Source organism: Triticum urartu, unplaced genomic scaffold, assembly GCF_056163025.1.
Source record: "Triticum urartu cultivar PI428250 unplaced genomic scaffold, HENAU_Tu73 scaffold2, whole genome shotgun sequence".
Taxonomy (NCBI): domain Eukaryota; kingdom Viridiplantae; phylum Streptophyta; class Magnoliopsida; order Poales; family Poaceae; genus Triticum; species Triticum urartu.
The window spans coordinates 5187443-5203912 of record NW_028260368.1 but is presented as its reverse complement, the minus strand read 5'-3'; the positions used below and the strand labels follow the sequence as shown (position 1 = coordinate 5203912).

The 16470-nt window shown below is 36.7% G+C and overlaps 3 non-coding genes across 3 annotated transcripts; 1 reads left to right on the top strand and 2 right to left on the bottom strand.

Annotated features, from left to right (window-relative positions):
* Window positions 1–10207: 10207 nt before the first annotated feature.
* On the bottom strand, window positions 10208–10295 carry TRNAS-GCU (transfer RNA serine (anticodon GCU)). The gene has a single exon. It is a non-coding gene; the product is annotated as a tRNA-Ser (tRNA).
* A 3625-nt stretch (window positions 10296–13920) lies between these two features.
* TRNAS-UGA (transfer RNA serine (anticodon UGA)) lies at window positions 13921–14008 on the bottom strand. Its single transcript has one exon. It is a non-coding gene; the product is annotated as a tRNA-Ser (tRNA).
* An 824-nt stretch (window positions 14009–14832) lies between these two features.
* Window positions 14833–14903, top strand: TRNAG-GCC (transfer RNA glycine (anticodon GCC)). Its single transcript has one exon. It is a non-coding gene; the product is annotated as a tRNA-Gly (tRNA).
* Window positions 14904–16470: the final 1567 nt, after the last annotated feature.

Genomic DNA, 16470 nt, shown 5'->3' with positions numbered 1-16470 from the left:
AATTGGTTATTTACGATGTACGATGATCCCTGTTAAGCATCCATGGCTGAATGGTTAAAGCGCCCAACTCATAATTGGTAAATTTGCGGGTTCAATTCCTGCTGGATGCACACGAACGGGAACATTCCATAAGTCTATTGGAACTGGCTCTCTATCCATGGAATCTCATCCATCATCCATACATAACGAATTGGTATGGTATATTCATACCATAACATAAGAACAATAAGAACTCGAATTCTTATCGATACTGGAACTCAGAGCATAGGAGGGAAAGTCGATTTATGGATGGAATCAAATACGCAGTATTTACAGAAAAAAGTCTTCGTTTATTGGGAAAGAATCAATATACTTTTAATGTCGAATCGGGATTCACTAAGACAGAAATAAAGCATTGGGTCGAACTCTTCTTTGGTGTTAAGGTGGTAGCTGTGAATAGCCATCGACTACCTGGAAAAGGTAGAAGAATAGGACCTATTCTGGGCCATACAATGCATTACAGACGTATGATCATTACCCTTCAACCGGGTTATTCTATTCCACTTCTAGATAGAGAAAAAAACTAAAGGAGAATACTTAATAATACGGCGAAACATTTATACAAAACACCTATCCCGAGCACACGCAAGGGAACCGTAGACAGGCAAGTGAAATCCAATCCACGAAATAATTTGATCCATGGACGGCACCGTTGTGGTAAAGGTCGTAATTCCAGAGGAATCATTACCGCAAGGCATAGAGGGGGAGGTCATAAGCGCCTATACCGTAAAATAGATTTTCGACGGAATCAAAAAGACATATCTGGTAGAATCGTAACCATAGAATACGACCCTAATCGAAATGCATACATTTGTCTCATACACTATGGGGATGGTGAGAAGAGATATATTTTACATCCCAGAGGGGCTATAATTGGAGATACTATTGTTTCTGGTACAAAAGTTCCTATATCAATGGGAAATGCCCTACCTTTGAGTGCGGTTTGAACTATTGATTTACGTAATTGGAAGTAACCAATTAGGTTTACGACGAAACCTAGAAATCGATCACTGATCCAATTTGACTACCTCTACGGGATAGACCTCAACAGAAAACTGTTGAGTAACGGCAGCAAGTGATTGAGTTCAGTAGTTCCTCATAGAAAATTATTGGCTCTAGAGATATGGTAATATGGAGAAGACAAAATTGTTTGAAGCACGCACAGAACCGGAAGCGCCCCTTGTTTCAAAGAGAGGAGGACGGGTTATTCACATTTAATTTGATGGTCAGAGGCAAATTGAAAGCTAAGCAGTGGTAATTAAGACCCCCGGGGGAAAATAGGGATGTCTCCTACGTTACCCATAATATGTGGAAGTATCGACGTAATTTCATAGAGTCATTCGATCTGAATGCTACATGAAGAACATAAGCCAGATGACGGAACGCAGAGACCTAGGATGTAGAAGATCATAACATGAGCGATTCGGCAGATTTGGATTCCTTTCCTATATATCCACTCATGTGGTACTTCATCATATGATTCATATAAGATCCATCTGTCTAGAGATCGTCATATACATCTAGAAAGCCGTATGCTTTGGAAGAAGCTTGTACAGTTTGGGAAGGGGTTTTTTGAGAGAAAAGAAGAATCTACTTCAACCGATATGCCCTTAGGCACGGCCATGCATAACATAGAAATCACACGTGGAAGGGGTGGGCAATTAGCTAGAGCAGCAGGTGCTGTAGCGAAACTCATTGCAAAAGAGGGTAAATCGGCCACTTTAAGATTACCATCTGGGGAGGTCCGTTTAGTATCCCAAAACTGCTTAGCAACAGTCGGACAAGTGGGTAATGTTGGGGTGAACCAAAAAAGTTTGGGTAGAGCCGGATCTAAGTGTTGGCTAGGTAAACGCCCCGTAGTAAGAGGGGTAGTTATGAACCCTGTGGACCACCCCCATGGGGGCGGTGAAGGGAAAGCTCCCATTGGTAGAAAAAAACCCACAACCCCTTGGGGTTATCCTGCGCTTGGAAGAAGAACTAGGAAAAGGAAAAAATATAGCGATAGTTTTATTCTTCGTCGCCGTAAGTAAATACGTAACTAGGAATATGGAAAATTGCATTTTTGGAATTTGCAATAATGCGATGGGCGAACGACGGGAATTGAACCCGCGCATGGTGGATTCACAATCCACTGCCTTGATCCACTTGGCTACATCCGCCCCTTATCCAGCTAAAGGATTTTTTTCTTTTTTCCATTGATCATTATTCTATTTATTCTGACCTCCGTACTTCGATCGAGATATTGGACATAGAATGCCACTCTTTAAAAAGGAAAAAAGGAGTAATCAGCTGTGACACGAAAAAAAACGAATCCTTTTGTAGCTCATCATTTATTGGCAAAGATAGAAAAGGTCAATATGAAGGAGGAGAAAGAAACAATAGTAACGTGGTCCCGGGCATCTAGCATTCTACCCACAATGGTTGGCCATACAATCGCGATTCATAATGGAAAGGAACATATACCTATTTACATAACAAATCCTATGGTAGGTCGCAAATTGGGGGAATTCGTGCCTACTCGGCATTTCACGAGTTATGAAAATGCAAGAAAGGATACTAACTCTCGTCGTTAACTGAATTCTGAATAGAAAGATTAAGAAGAAAAAAAGATTCAAAATAAAGACAGAAATACCCAATATCTTGCTAGAACAAGATATTGGGTATTTCTGTCTTCAAAAATTCTTATATGTTAGCAGAAAAACCTTATCCATTAATAGATGGAACTTCAACAGCAGCTAAGTCTAGAGGGAAGTTGTGAGCATTACGTTCGTGCATTACTTCCATACCAAGGTTAGCACGGTTGATGATATCAGCCCAAGTATTAATAACGCGACCTTGACTATCAACTACAGATTGGTTGAAATTGAAACCATTTAGGTTGAAAGCCATAGTACTAATACCTAAAGCAGTGAACCAGATTCCTACTACAGGCCAAGCAGCCAAGAAGAAGTGTAAAGAACGAGAGTTGTTGAAACTAGCATATTGGAAGATTAATCGGCCAAAATAACCATGAGCAGCCACAATATTATAAGTTTCTTCCTCTTGACCAAATTTGTAACCCTCATTAGCGGATTCATTTTCAGTAGTTTCCCTGATCAAACTAGAGGTTACCAAGGAACCATGCATAGCACTGAATAGGGAACCGCCGAATACACCAGCTACACCTAACATGTGGAATGGATGCATAAGGATGTTGTGCTCTGCCTGGAATACAATCATAAAGTTGAAAGTACCAGAGATTCCTAAAGGCATACCATCAGAAAAGCTTCCTTGACCAATAGGGTAAATCAAGAAAACAGCAGTAGCAGCTGCAACAGGAGCTGAATATGCAACAGCAATCCAAGGACGCATACCCAGACGGAAACTAAGTTCCCACTCACGACCCATATAACAAGCTACACCAAGTAAGAAGTGTAGAACAATTAGCTCATAAGGACCACCATTGTATAACCACTCATCAACAGATGCAGCTTCCCAAATTGGGTAAAAGTGCAATCCGATCGCCGCAGAAGTAGGGATAATAGCACCAGAGATAATATTGTTTCCATAAAGTAAAGAACCAGAAACAGGCTCACGAATACCATCAATATCTACTGGAGGGGCAGCGATGAAGGCGATAATAAATACAGAAGTTGCGGTCAATAAGGTAGGGATCATCAAAACACCGAACCATCCGATGTAAAGACGATTTTCAGTGCTAGTTATCCAGTTGCAGAAGCGACCCCACAGGCTTGTACTTTCGCGTCTCTCTAAAATTGCAGTCATGGTAAGATCTTGGTTTATTCAAATTGCAAGGACTCCCAAGCACACGTATTAACTAGAATATAGATAATAGAAGGCTTGTTATTTAACAGTATAACATAGACTATATACCAATGTCAACCAAGTCAGCCCAAAGATTAGCTATCCATATAACTAAATTAACCAAACCAATAATTTTGTATTTGTAAATGAAGTGAGTCAAAGTGAAAAACTTTGATGGGTCTTTTCTATATGGGTTGCCCGGGACTCGAACCCGGAACTAGTCGGATGGAGTAGATAATTCTTCCTTGTTACAATAGAGAAAAATCCCTCCCCAAATCGTGCTTGCATTTTTCATTGCACACGACTTTCCCTATGTAGAAATAGCCAATTTCTATTCCAAAGAGGAAGTTCTACTAATTTTTTTAATTAGTAAGTTGATTCACCTACTCTTTATTATAATAAAAAGAACATTTCAGAATGAAAAATAGAAAAGTTTTTTCTTGATCATTTATCAACCCTTTCCTGTTTCTTAATTTCGTCTAATGATTAATTAAGAGGGTTGACCAGGTCATTGATACGTATAATATCCAAATACCAAATACGCTCAGTGTGTGATCCACAGAAAGAAAAAAGAGTTGTTTTGGTGAACATCAAAGAAAAAACTTGCTCTTCTTCCATAAAAAATTCTTCTAAAAATGCCGAACCCAATCGTTGCATAAAAGTTCGTACCGTGCTTTTATGTTTACGAGCTAAAGTTCTAGCACATGAAAGTCGAAGTATATACTTTAGTCGATACAAAGTCCGTTTTTTCGAAGATCCACTATGATAATGAAAAAGATTTCTACATATCCGACCAAATCGATCAAGAATATCCCAATCTGATAAATCTGTCCAAATGGGTTTACTAATAGGATGCCCCGATCCAGTACAAAATTGAGCTTTTGATAAGTATCCTATGAGGAGAGTAGCGGGGACTATGGTATCGAATTTTTTCATTCGAGTATCTATTAGAAATGAATTCTCCAGCATTTGATTCCTTACTAACAAAGAACTTTTTTGTACACTTGAAAGGTACCCCATAAAATCGAAGCAAGAGTTTGCTATAATTGGTTTATATGGATTCTTCGCGGCTGAGTCCAAAAACAGAAATAATATTGCCAGAAATTGATAAGGTAGCATTTCCATTTCTTCTTCAAAAAAAAAGTGCCTTTTGATGCAAGAATTGCCTTTCCTTGATATCGAACATAATGCATAAGAGGATCCATAAAGAACCATAGGGTTTTCCGAGAAAAACCAGGGTACATTATCCCAAAATGTTCCATCTTCCTAGAAAAGTGGATTCGTTCCAGAAAAGTTCCAGAAGATGCTAATGGTAAGCAAGAAGATTGTTTACGAAGAAACAACAAAAAAAATTCATATTCTGATACATAAGAGTTATATAGGAATTGAAATAGTCTTTTATTTTCTTTTTGAAAAAAAAAAATGGATTTCATTGAAGTAATAAAACTATTCCAATTCGAATAATAGTTGAGAAAGAATCGCAATAAATGCAAAGATGGAACATCTTGGATACGGTATTGAAGGAGTTGAACCAGGATTTCCAAATGGATAGGATAGGGTATTTCTATATGTGATAGATAATCCAAATGCAAAAATTTGTCTTCTAAAAAGGGAAATATTGAATGAATAGAGCGTAAATTCTGAAACTTTGGTATTTCTTTTTCTTTCAGACAAAAAAATTCCCGTAGCGAGAATGGGATTTCCACAACGATCGCAAACCCTTCAGATAGAATCTGAGAATAAAACTCAGAATAAAAATAATTTTTGTAATCCAATAATCGATCTTGGTTAGGATGATTAACCGAGTTATCCAAAAAATTCTGCTGATACATTCGAATAATTAAACGTTTCACAAGTAGTGAACTAAATTTCTTGTTATTACAACTAACAACTATTTCCACAGGTTCAGAACCATTTAATCCATAATGGTGGGCAAATGCATAAATATATTCCTGAAAGAGAAGTGGGTAGACAAAGTATTGTTGACGAGATTTATGTTTTTCTGAATACCCTTCGAATTTTTCCATTTGTATTTCTACTTGAATCAGAGAGAAGAAGCATTTCTCGGTTTATCGAATGATGATACATAGTGCAATATGGTCAGAACAGGGTGTTGCATTTTTAATACAAACCCTGGAAAGAAAGGGAGTCTAATCCACAGATCTTTTTCTGCTCCTTTTCTACCCAATTAGTTTATGTTTGTTCTAATTAAAAAAAAAGAACAGAACAAGTTTTTTATTTTTGCAGGCCAATCGCTCTTTTGACTTTGGAATACAGCCTCTTTATCAATATACTGCTTCTTTTACACATTCAATCCATAACATCCCTTATTCAATCCATAATCAAGAATAATTAGGATTTCTAAAAAAAAAAAGAAAAAATAAAGGGTCCACTCATAGGAAAACCCAACCTTTCCCCGCATCCGGCACTAATCTATTTTTAACGTCTAATTAGAGCGGGGAATCATTCCAATTAGGAAGTTCAGCTCGTTGCTTTTTATTTTACCAGAATTGGAGCCAGGCTCTATCCATTTATTCATTAGACCCAGAAAATCGTAATTTTGGATTCCATTCAAAAAAGATTGATTTTATTACGACATGCTATTTTTTCCATTCATTACCTTTGAGGATCAGTCGTGGTCTTCTAGACTCTACCAAGAGTCTGGACGAATTTGTTGTTTCATCCAAATGTGTAAAAGATCATAGTCGCACTTAAAAGCCGAGTACTCTACCATTGAGTTAGCAACCCAGATAAAAAAAGGATCTTAGATACGATCGAAATCCAAAAATCAATGGAATTACACCGCGCGCTTCTGTCAAAACATTGAACTAGCAAGACATCAAAAGATTTTTTTTATCGACCATGAAAAACACTCAAATGCCAAAACGAACAGGTCCGGTGAAATTCCACTAAAGTAAAGTTAAAAAAAGAGCGACCCTAATCACGATGGCCAAATTCTCCTTATTTTTAGCGATTTTTATTAACAAAAAATATATATTATAAAAAATATATATTATATTGTATGAGAATACATGCAAGAGGAACACCCTTATCATTTGAGCGAAGTGTAGGCGGAAAAATTGAATATGGAGTGAGGATAAAGAGACCCATCTATCTACAAATTCTATTTGTTCAATAGACCTTTGTCAATGGAAATACAATGGTAAGAAAACAAATTAGATAGAAAAAGTAAATAAAATAGGGGCTTATGTTGGATTGGCACGATATAATATAAATCCAAATAGGATTAAAAAAGAGGTAAATTGTGTCTAAATAATTAGACAACTAGGAATACTAATAATCTTCTCCTATCCTATTTTTTGATTCATTTAGTTCTTCAATTAACTCAAAGTTCTTTCTTTTTCTTTAAAGAATTCTGCCTTCCTTAAAATATCATAAACAGTTCTTGTTGGTTGAGCACCCTTTTCAAGGAAATAGAGAATAGCTGGAACATTTAAACAAGTTTGATTCTTTATCGGATCATAAAAACCTACTTTTTGAAGATCTCTTCCTTCTCTTCGAGATCGAACATCAATTGCAACGATTCGATAGACAGCTTATTGGGATAGATGTAGATAAACAACGCCCCCCCCTAGAAACGTATATGAGGTTTTCTCCTCATACGGCTCGAGAAAATGATTCGAATTTCTGTCGATAATAATAGAAATTAGACTATGACGTGCATTAATTTCCTTACAGAAAAAACAAATTTCATTTATACTCATGACTCAAGTGGGCTAATTTTGCCTGACAAACTTCGAAGGCAAAATCCTTCCAAAATTTTTGAGTCGTCTTTAAACTCTTTTCTTTGTCTCATTTCGAACGAATTGACTTTTATTCCTTATTCTAATCCAACTCTGTTGTTGAGACAATTGAAAATTGTGTTTACTTGTTCTGGAATCCTTTATCTTTGATTTGTGAAATCCTTGGGTTTAGACATTACTTCGGGAATTCCTATTTTTTTCTTTCAAAAGAGTAGCAACATACCCTTTTTTCTTATTTCCTTCGATAAAGCATTTATCTCTTCTATAGAAATCTAATAAGAGGGATTGATTCTGATATACTTTTATTGGACTTTCTTCTTATTTTAACCTTTCGATTTATTTCTATATTAAGGATAGACTGACAAAGTTGGCCTAATTTATTAGTTTTCACTAACCCTAGATTCTTTCCCTTGATAAAAAAAATTCTGTCCTCTCGAGCTCCATCGTGTACTATGTTACTTAAACCCAGCGCAAATTTGGTTCGGAACGAATAGAACAGGCTATGTCGAGCCAAGAGCATTTTCATTACTATGGAAAATGATGGATAGCAAAATCCACAATCGATCATGTCCTTCAAGTCGCACGTTGCTTTCTACCACATCGTTTTAAACGAAGTTTTACCATAACAAACATTCCTCTTTTCATTGCAAAGTGGTATAGAGAATTGATCCAATATGGATGGAATCATGAATAGTCATTGGTTTAGTTTTTTTATACTAATTAAAACTTGCTATCTATGGAGCAATATGGATAAAAGAAAGTAAGTATTTATCCGGGAAGCCTCCGCCAAGATCCAATTTATTTAAACCCATATTAAAATTCTATCATATGAATGAAACATAGTTTGAAAAAGACGACTAAACAAGTTTGCTTAAAACTTATTTATTCTTAAATTTCCACCCTCAACGGATGGCTCGAGATGATCAATCTTGAAGTGAGAAAAGAAGGATTGACTCTTCCTCAATAAATAAACTATCAACCTCCAAAAAAGTTTAATTAATTTAATTACTAGAATTAGAATTCTAGTAGTAATATATTTTTTCAGTACCAAAAACAATTAACTATAATAACTAAATAAACTATTCCAATGAAAAGATTGAAAGTTTTTGGTAGTTATAGAATTCTCGTACTTCTTCAACTCGAATACCAAAAGGAAGAAAAAAATATGACTAAGTGATTTTATAGTAGAGGCATATCCTGAATGTGCTTGATAGATCCCATTTTTTCATGAAAATAAAGATAGTCAATTTGACTGGACTTAAGACTTTATTATGTTTTCTGAGAAAGAATAAGATATCATTATTCTCTTTAATAAACTTTTGTCTCGTACGGAATACTATATGATTTCACCGTTTGTTTCATCAGAAACAATCTGGGACGGAAGGATTCGAACCTCCGAGTAACGGGACCAAAACCCGCTGCCTTACCACTTGGCCACGCCCCATTTCGGGTTTTATGCGACACTAATAAACACTAGTATGTTTATTTGTTATTCGTCAATACCATTTCAATTACATAAAAAAGGAGGGATATTCTCTTGCTAGTATTCTACACATGCGGATAATATAGAATCAAAAAAATGCATTGATCATTACATGGAATTCTATTAAGATATTATATGAAAGTCGAATTTATTCCACTCTCATTTGAGAGTGCGAATACAAGGAGGTATTTTGTGTTTGGGAAAGTCCGAAGAAAAAAGATTTTGAATCTGCCTTTTCCTTCTTTCCCTTAAAAAAATAACTCAAGAAAAATCCAATTATTTACTCTACAAGAATGAAATGCTTGTTATGCCTAATATACTTAGTTTAACCTGTATCTGTTTTAATTCTGTTCTTTATCCTACTAGTTTTTTCTTTGCCAAATTACCCGAAGCTTATGCTATTTTCAATCCAATCGTGGATATTATGCCTGTTATACCTCTATTCTTTTTTCTATTAGCCTTTGTTTGGCAAGCTGCTGTAAGTTTTCGATGAAATCTTTAGTACTCTGTATGCCAAATTGAATGATGTGTTCATTCCAAAAAAATTTTAAAATGGGTAAAAGCCGAGAAGTTTTATATTTTTATATTATGAACCTTCGATTCTAAAATTTAAATTCTTCTACATTGAATGGGTAGCTACAGCAATAAATTTGGATCAGCCTTTCTACTCCCCTGCACCTAGGTTGAGCAGGTACCTAAAGGTACCTACACAATACCTAACCACCTAACCCTATTTTTGCTATTGATAAGAGTGCTTATTATAAAAGAATTCTTGCAATTTTTTTCAAGAATTCTTTTTTGCATTTTTAGGTATAAAAAAAAACCATCCTAGTGGATCCGTGTGGTAAGGAAAAACTGGTAATCTATTCCTTAAAAAAAAATCTTGGAGATTATGTAATGCTTACTCTCAAACTTTTTGTTTATACAGTAGTGATATTCTTTGTTTCACTCTTTATCTTTGGATTCTTATCTAATGACCCAGGACGGAATCCTGGACGCGAGGAGTAAAAATTCAGTTTTTTTTTTTCTTATTGGATTTGTTTCGTACATTTATCTATGAGAAAATCCGGGGGTCAGAATTCTTTCCAATTCGAAAGTCCCAAATGATCCAAGGGAGCGGAAAGAGAGGGATTCGAACCCTCGGTACAAAAAAATTGTACAACGGATTAGCAATCCGCCGCTTTAGTCCACTCAGCCATCTCTCCACGTTCCAAAGCGAAAGGTTTCCGTGATATGATATAGGCAAGAAATAAGAAATAACGGTTGCAAAAAACCCCTTTTTTTTCTTTCAAAAGTCTATAAAAATTATATTGCCAATTCCATTTTAATTATATTCTTTTTTCTTAATGTTAATAAAAAAAGAAGAAAATTCTTGTTTTTTCTTTCTAAAAATCGATATTGGCCGAGAGACAATCAAATAGATTTTCTCTTTAGCGGGCATTTCCATATAGGACTTGTTATAATTATAATAAAACAAGCAGGTTATATAAAAAAAACGCTTTTTTTGTCGATTATTTATCAAGAAAGCAAAAAGGGTTCTTATCAAATCCACCATAAAATTGGAAAGAAGCATAAAGTAAGTAGACCTGACTCCTTTAATGATGCCTCTATCCGCTATTCTGATATATAAATTCGATGTAGATGAAATTGTATAAGCGAATTTTTTTTATTTCCTTAGACTTAGACCGCGCAAGACAAGAATTTTTCGCTATTTACGATTTCATATTCTTGTTACTAGATGTTCTATAGGAATAAGAAGAAATCGCAACTCCTTTGCGCTACACATAAAATTGGATTTCGAAGGTCCATTTTTTTTTTTCAGAATCCTCTATTATTTTAGTTCTTCCACCCATGCAATAGAGAGGGAATGGGAAAAGAAGGGTTACTTTTATTTGCATTTTTCCCTTAAAAGATAGACTTTGAAATAGGAGTCTTGGAATAATGCTGAATTCAAAGGTTTATTTCTTTCTATAGTATAAGAAAAACAATTTATTTCTATTTCTATAGTATAAGAAAAACAAATAAATAGTATAAGAAAAACAAATCGAATCAAATTCATGGATTTACCACGACCTCGGTTGTGACTGTGACTCCATAGATAAAAATGGGAAATTTCTCTCTTCGAGACCATTGAAAAAGGGCATTGAACGAGAAAGAAATCGTCCACAGATAATAAAACTATCATATGCCTTGGAAAGTGATATGAGGTGCTCGGAAATGGTTGAAGTAATTGAATAGGAGGATCACTATGACTATAGCCCTTGGTAGAATTCCTAAAGAAGAAAATGATCTATTTGATACTATGGATGACTGGTTACGAAGGGACCGTTTCGTTTTTGTAGGATGGTCTGGCCTATTGCTCTTTCCTTGTGCTTATTTCGCTTTAGGGGGTTGGTTTACAGGGACAACTTTTGTAACTTCTTGGTATACCCATGGATTGGCTAGTTCCTATTTGGAAGGTTGTAATTTCTTAACCGCAGCAGTTTCTACCCCTGCCAATAGTTTAGCACACTCTTTGTTGCTACTATGGGGGCCCGAAGCACAAGGAGATTTTACTCGTTGGTGTCAATTAGGCGGTCTATGGACTTTTGTAGCTCTCCACGGGGCTTTTGCACTAATAGGTTTCATGTTACGCCAATTTGAACTTGCTCGGTCTGTTCAATTGCGGCCTTATAATGCAATCTCATTCTCTGGTCCAATTGCTGTTTTTGTTTCTGTATTCCTTATTTATCCACTGGGGCAATCTGGTTGGTTCTTTGCGCCGAGTTTTGGCGTAGCAGCGATATTTCGATTCATCCTTTTCTTCCAAGGATTTCATAATTGGACGTTGAACCCATTTCATATGATGGGAGTTGCCGGAGTATTAGGTGCGGCTCTGCTATGCGCTATTCATGGAGCGACCGTAGAAAACACTCTATTTGAGGACGGTGATGGTGCAAATACCTTCCGTGCTTTTAACCCAACTCAAGCTGAAGAAACTTATTCAATGGTCACTGCTAACCGCTTTTGGTCCCAAATCTTTGGTGTTGCTTTTTCCAATAAACGTTGGTTACATTTCTTTATGCTATTTGTACCCGTCACCGGTTTATGGATGAGTGCTATTGGCGTAGTTGGCTTGGCTCTGAACTTACGTGCCTATGACTTTGTTTCCCAGGAAATCCGTGCAGCGGAAGATCCTGAATTTGAGACTTTCTACACCAAAAATATTCTTTTAAACGAGGGTATTCGTGCGTGGATGGCAGCTCAGGATCAGCCTCATGAAAATCTTATATTCCCTGAGGAGGTTCTACCACGTGGAAACGCTCTTTAATGGAACTTTCGTTTTAGCTGGTCGTGACCAAGAAACCACCGGCTTTGCTTGGTGGGCTGGGAATGCCAGACTTATCAATTTGTCCGGTAAACTGCTTGGAGCTCATGTAGCTCATGCCGGATTAATCGTATTCTGGGCCGGAGCAATGAACCTATTTGAAGTGGCCCATTTCGTACCAGAAAAGCCCATGTATGAACAAGGGTTGATTTTACTTCCACACTTAGCTACTCTAGGTTGGGGAGTAGGGCCAGGGGGGGAAGTTCTAGATACTTTTCCGTACTTTGTATCTGGCGTACTTCACCTAATTTCCTCCGCAGTCTTAGGCTTCGGTGGCATTTATCACGCGCTTCTGGGACCCGACTCTTGAGGAATCTTTTCCATTCTTTGGTTATGTCTGGAAAGATAGAAATAAAATGACTACAATTTTGGGTATTCACTTAATTTTGTTAGGTCTAGGTGCTTTTCTTCTAGTACTCAAGGCTCTTTATTTTGGCGGTGTATATGATACCTGGGCCCCTGGGGGGGGAGATGTAAGAAAAATTACCAATTTGACCCTTAGTCCCAGTGTTATATTTGGTTATTTACTAAAATCTCCTTTTGGTGGAGAAGGGTGGATTGTTAGTGTAGATGATTTAGAAGATATAATTGGTGGGCATGTATGGTTGGGTTTTATTTGTGTATTTGGCGGAATTTGGCATATTTTAACCAAACCCTTCGCATGGGCTCGCCGTGCATTTGTATGGTCTGGAGAAGCTTACTTGTCTTATAGTTTAGCTGCTTTATCTGTCTTTGGTTTTATCGCTTGTTGTTTTGTATGGTTCAATAATACAGCTTATCCGAGTGAGTTTTATGGACCCACCGGGCCAGAAGCTTCTCAAGCTCAAGCATTTACTTTTCTAGTTAGAGACCAGCGTCTTGGAGCTAATGTGGGATCCGCTCAAGGACCCACAGGTTTAGGTAAATATCTAATGCGTTCCCCAACTGGGGAGGTTATCTTTGGAGGGGAAACTATGCGTTTTTGGGACCTTCGTGCTCCATGGTTAGAACCTCTAAGGGGCCCCAACGGTTTGGACTTGAGTAGGTTGAAAAAAGACATACAACCTTGGCAAGAACGACGCTCAGCAGAATATATGACCCACGCTCCTTTAGGCTCTTTAAATTCCGTGGGTGGCGTAGCTACCGAGATCAATGCAGTTAATTATGTCTCTCCTAGAAGTTGGTTATCAACTTCTCATTTTGTTCTAGGATTCTTCTTTTTTGTGGGCCATTTATGGCATGCAGGAAGAGCCCGAGCTGCTGCAGCAGGTTTTGAAAAGGGAATCGATCGTGATTTGGAACCTGTTCTTTACATGAACCCTCTTAACTAAGATTTTCTTATTTATACCTGTTCTACTTTTTTTCTGTTCTGGCTCGGTTATTCCATCTAGCCGAGCCATTCATTCCTTTTTATGAAAGAAAGATAAGGGACAGAAAAAAAAAATAAATAAAAATGAAAGAAACAAACGTATTCAATAAGCAAAAGGAGAGAGAGGGATTCGAACCCTCGATAGTTCCTAGAACTATACCGGTTTTCAAGACCGGAGCTATCAACCACTCAGCCATCTCTCCACAGCCTAATCCTTATTTTACTCCTACAAATAGAACATAGCCATATAAAAAATAAAAAGATTTATTAGCCTCTAGAAAGATATCAGATACAAGTTCCTTTTCGATATATCTCTGTATACTGTATACACGGATACAGGATCCGCTATACCCGCTTGTGAAATAAAGAGTAAATAATCTCTTCTCACCCCCATATCCAAATAAAAAAGCGGTTTAAGTAATAAATTTGAATTAAAGAGAAGAATCAATGGATTCATGATTAAACCCCTCCTACTTCTTGTATTTTTTTACAATTTTGGTTTAAGTGAGGGATCAAATATGTAGTCAACTTTATTTGATGGTAGCTTGGAGGATTAGAAATATGACTATTGCTTTCCAATTAGCTGTTTTTGCATTAATTGCGACTTCCTCAGTCTTAGTAATTAGTGTACCCCTTGTATTTGCTTCTCCTGATGGTTGGTCAAATAATAAAAATGTTGTATTTTCCGGTACATCATTATGGATTGGACTAGTCTTTCTCGTAGCTATTCTGAATTCTCTCATTTCTTAAATGAAATTTGGTTAATATTTATTAACCCCATAAAAAAGAAATAATAAAGGCCATTTCTTCTAAAAAATTAGAATAGTGAGACGTATTAAAACGCAATTTGCGTTCCGAATTGCTAGCTCTTCTCTTTCAGTATTATGAAATTCCATTCCCATTAGAATATTCATTGACAGATAATAAAAAAAGGAAAACTCTAATATAATAGAAAATGAAATGAAACGGTCGACCCAGACATAGAAGGTCGACCCAGGCGGATATACGCTATAAAATATATACCGTAGCGAGCGTAGTTCAATGGTAAAATATCTCCTTGCCAAGGAGAAGATACGGGTTCGATTCCCGCCGCTCGCCCGCTTAATTTATCAAAGTACTATGATAAAAAGTTTAGTCTAGTTAACTGTTTAACTACTTATATTAAATTAAGTATTAATTAGGTGTTAGTCTAGTGCCGTATCCCTTACTATCTTACCCTTCCTTTGCATCCCACTCAAAAAAAGAGGGCGCTCCAGAGGCAGAAATAGAACTCGCCAACAGAGCTCCAAAAATTGGGTATTAACTGAGACAAACAACGGGCAAACTTTTTTTAAAGGGAAGGGAGAGGTAGACTGTCCCTTTCGTTTCATTTTTATTTTCTGCAGGGTAGGGAGAGGCCTTGCGCCTTCTTTTTTTGAAGGCAAGTGACTTCGCAAACTGCTCAATTTTGCCCTCTAGGGCCGGGAACTAATGAATAAAAAAGGGTTGGATACGCCCCTCTACCATACATATCTAGAGAAATAGAATAGTCCTTTTATACAGACTGCTAAGTGCGGAGACGGGAATCGAACCCGTGACCTCAAGGTTATGAGCCTCGTGAGCTACCAAACTGCTCTACTCCGCTCTGGAGTACCAGAAACTGGTGGACAAAAAAGGCTTGAATACAAGCCTCTAACATGTCTAGACAAATAGAATACTCCTTTTATACAGAATGGAGCGGGTAGCGGGAATCGAACCCGCATCGTTAGCTTGGAAGGCTAGGGGTTATAGTCGACGTTGGTTGATTATTTTTAACGTCTCTAATTCAAAACCGAACATGAAATTTTGATTTCATTCGGCTCCTTTATGGATATTCTCACCACTTAACATCTATGTCAGCTTTTCTATTTGAATGGAACCAAAGCTCTCCGCTTTCTAGATGATCCTTATAGAGTAGGAGATAGAAATTCTATCTAAATTCATCTAATCTACTTACTTCGTTCCCTAATTTCATTCAAGAGATCCTGAGGAAAAGAATTGGGTTTCCACCGAGCTGAAACAATATGCGGATGGTTCTAGTAAACCAAAACTATCGTTTTTTAGCTATTTGGCTTCCTTATTCCTTATTTTAAGAAGATTTAGTTACGATTGGAAATCAACTTTTTTGTATCTTCATCCATAGATCCTTTACTCATATTTTCAAAATTGGAATACTTAATCCAATGCAAAATTATGCTTCGCGACTCTGTACTCATAATCCTATTTTTATTTTGGATGCAATTTAAATTAGTCTTTGGATACAAATCGCCAGAATGTATATTCTTCCTCAATATGCTATTGAGAGGAAAAGGATTTAATCCTTTATAAGAACTAAAGTTTTCATCGGAATATAAAAATAAAAAACTTAAGGATGCCTTAAGTATATCATTTCAAATTCAGTTATTAATAGAACGAATCACACTTTTACCACTAAACTATACCCGCTACATTGTAGATTATGGTATAAATGGTACCCTTTGTCAAGGATAGCCATTTGACAAGAAGGCTAATTCCCCCTTATTGAATCAGATGGAGAAGGTTCATGACACTGAGCCGTTGGTACTTCTACTTCGATCGCTCGCCTTTACTTTAGGATTTAGATAGCCCCTCTGGTCTGTAAAAAAAATCTTTTCTTACCATGCTAATA